The following is a 3,149-nucleotide window of genomic DNA, read 5'->3' as shown; positions in this document are numbered from 1 at the left end:
AAAGATATATAGTAATAAGAAAAACACCCAATATATAGATTTCTATAGAATTTCCTCTTCTTGTCTCTCTGGCCCTTCCTCTGTGAGGCATCCTTACTGTTTTTTGTTACTGATTTTTGCTGCAATAACACTCTTGTTTCAGTCACAGCAAAACAAACAAACAAAACAAAAAAACCCAGAAAACCCCTCTGAAAGAGAAGAAAACAAAAGGCTTGACCCAAAAAGGGGAGAAGAGAGGAGCTTTGGTTTTCCTTTTTAAATAGGACTGAAGGTTAACATTGAAAAAATCAGGAGATGATGATGTCCAACCCTTTTCACAAGGCAAAGCCCTCTGGTATTTCCACCTCTGTGGTTTTTGTTTTAAATTCCTTTTTCTCTTCTGGGTGCTGATACTTCTCTCCATCCTCATGTTCTTGGTGCTTTATTGTGTTTTGTAGGGTTTTTTTGTTTGTTTGTTTCATTTTGTGTCACTACTTCAGTTTTTCCCCATGTCCCTTACACACAAGCAAAATATTCCTTCAGTGGAGCAAAGAAGTGGCGGATGACTGGCACGCTCCAGGACCAGCCCAGCAGTCTCTGCCTTGCCAAGCGGCTCATGTTGGCGACATCAGTGTAGTGGCCAGGGAAGCCAAACACCCTTTCCATTCCAGTGCACCGTAAGATGTTCTCTTTCTCATTCATGAAGATAGGAAAATGCTGGTTTGTGCCCTGCTTTATGGAGGTTGACCTAGTAGAAATGGTCCTCACTTTGCAGAACTTGGCTATTCTGCCATGTTCCAGACACTCCTGCAGCTCCAGTTCATAGTTCACAGGGGATGCCAACAACCTGTTCATACCAGGAAGGTTACCCCAGAAGTAGCGGGCCCTGTGTGCAGCTGACATTTCTTTGGCATCAGTCATCACAGGATTGGACTTGAAAAATCATGAGATGTCCTCTTGTCACTGATGCCCATGGCCACCACATTTTCAAAGAGCCAGAAGAAGGGACGGTCATCTCCCTCCTTGGGCCTCACATCATGCAGAAGGCGGTAGAACTCAAAGAAGAGCTGGCCGGTGCCCTCATAGAGTCCTTTGCGAGTCACCAGATCGAATGGGCCCCCCTCCTGGATATGCTTCTGCGTGACGCAGCAGACGTCCCCGACGTGATCTTCCCCTGTGCCGCACCACGCCCACTGTAATGGAATCCTCACGCACCTGAGGCAGTGTAGCAGTCCACCTGAATGCCCAGGTCCTTCACCAGGAGACCAGTAGCAATTCCATCGAAGAGAGACAACATCCTGATGGGCTTCCTTTTTTCAGTTGGAACAGGTCGATAAACCTTCGGAGAGTCAAATTCCTGGTCATAAATATTGGCAAAGAACATCCAGAGCCCAGAAGGCTAATCTTCCTGCCGCCACCGCAGTCCATAGGTGTCTTTGTGCCTGCACATGTAGCAGTTCCAGAGCTCTTCCTTGATAGCTGCCTCGGCAGCCCCCGGCCCCACCAAGAGATCCAGGCACCCCACACAAAAGCACCTGCCGCGGTTGTTGTTCCCACACTTGGGCACCTCGTGTCCCCTACAGCAGATGGTGCAGTAGGACTGGTAGCCGCCGTCCTTGTACTGATATGCACACTCCAGAAAGCAGTTCTTGCAGTTCTCACACATTCCTCCAGCGGGTGCTCCAGGGTGACATTGAGGCTCCCACTTGAGGTGCAGATATCCTCGATGTTCTGGCACTGCTGCTGCACCTCATACACAGGCCACTCTCTTGTGCCTTCATCAATAATCGCCTTAACTTGGGGCTTCTCTGTTTGCTCTTTCGTGGCTTTTTGGCTGGAGGAGGTGGTGCGTATGCAGCTGCCTCAGGCTCAACCCACAGGTCTCTGTAAACTTCCTTGTAGGGATTCTTCCCTTCTGGTGGCTCCAGGCCCTGGGGGCCAGAGAGTTGGAGCCCTCCAAGGGCCCATTCAATCGTCTGCTTGTTCTGCACCTCCACAGGCTTAGCAGCATGATGCTCATCATTGTCATGGCAGGCCAGGAACAGCTTCCCTGCATGGCTGCTGGCCACCTGCAGCACTTCGTAGGTCACCTTGCAGCACATGGGCTGCTTGTTGCAGGTGGCCTGGTGGAATGCACTGCATAAGGAGCTCGGAGGCATCAGCTTCTCAAAACACACCATAGAGAACTTGCCGTCTCCAAACCATGTGACCCAGCAGGTGCCTTCAGCTGCTCGGCTCCAGCCTGTCATCCACCAAGATACCATGTGGCCTGGCTACCAGGAGAAGCCCCGCAGTTTCCCTCACACCAGCTACCCAGTGCCAAAGCCCCGTTCATCGTCATATTCTAGCTTGTTGTCAGCTGCTTTGGCGGCATTCTTGTTCACAGTGTCAGCCCCCATAGGCTCAGGGGTGGTGGCCACAGTGGGGGATGCAGGTTCAGTGGGCTGCTGCACAGCAGGAGGGCTGGCCTCCTCCAGCTTTTGTGAGTTCCCAGACCCCTGATTTTCTTCCACAGGATTCATTGTGGCAATTACCTTGGCTTTCTTCTCAGCCACTTCCAGGGTTGGTCTTCCTGTCCCCTAAGTATGCCAGGTGCCATATTTGCATGCTTTTTAATTATGTGCTATTTGGATGCCTTCTTTATACTTAAATGCCATATATATTTTTAAGTGAATTGTCTGCATTCTATTGTTTTCTGCTGATTTTGATGATATTTTCCCCTTTGAGAATCATTTAAATATAAAATGATTGTGCCGGCCCCGTCCCCGGCATACACTGAGATGGCAATTAAGACTGAGCATGGCGGCACACACCTGTAATCCCAGCTCTTGGGAGGCTGTAAACAGGCATATCACTATGAGTCTGATCTAGTAGTGAGACCCTGAACACCCTGTAGACTCTTCCCTAAAATACAATAAATGAATAAATAAATAAATAAATAAAATTATTAGCTTCTTGTCTGTGTTAAAAGTTACAAATATTTTTTCTTACTATGTCAATTGACTCTTGACTTTCTTCACAGTGCTTTTGCCATGAAAATGTTGTTTTAATTTTATGTAGCCACATTTATCAATTTTTTTTTTTCTGGAATTGAAGTTTGCATTCCATGGTAGGAGAGGAATTCATCTATGTTTTCTTCTTGTACTGGTACAGTTTAAGTGGCTGTGTTC

The 3,149-nt window shown here is 47.9% G+C and overlaps 1 pseudogene; it reads right to left on the bottom strand.

Annotated features, from left to right (window-relative positions):
- Positions 1-495: 495 nt before the first annotated feature.
- Positions 496-2,538, bottom strand: LOC101560421 (annotated as a pseudogene).
- Positions 2,539-3,149: the final 611 nt, after the last annotated feature.

Source organism: Octodon degus, unplaced genomic scaffold (genome assembly GCF_000260255.1).
Source record: "Octodon degus isolate 3935 unplaced genomic scaffold, OctDeg1.0 scaffold00024, whole genome shotgun sequence".
Taxonomy (NCBI): domain Eukaryota; kingdom Metazoa; phylum Chordata; class Mammalia; order Rodentia; family Octodontidae; genus Octodon; species Octodon degus.
The sequence above is the reverse complement of the archived record's forward strand: the minus strand, read 5'-3'. Positions and strand labels throughout refer to the sequence as shown.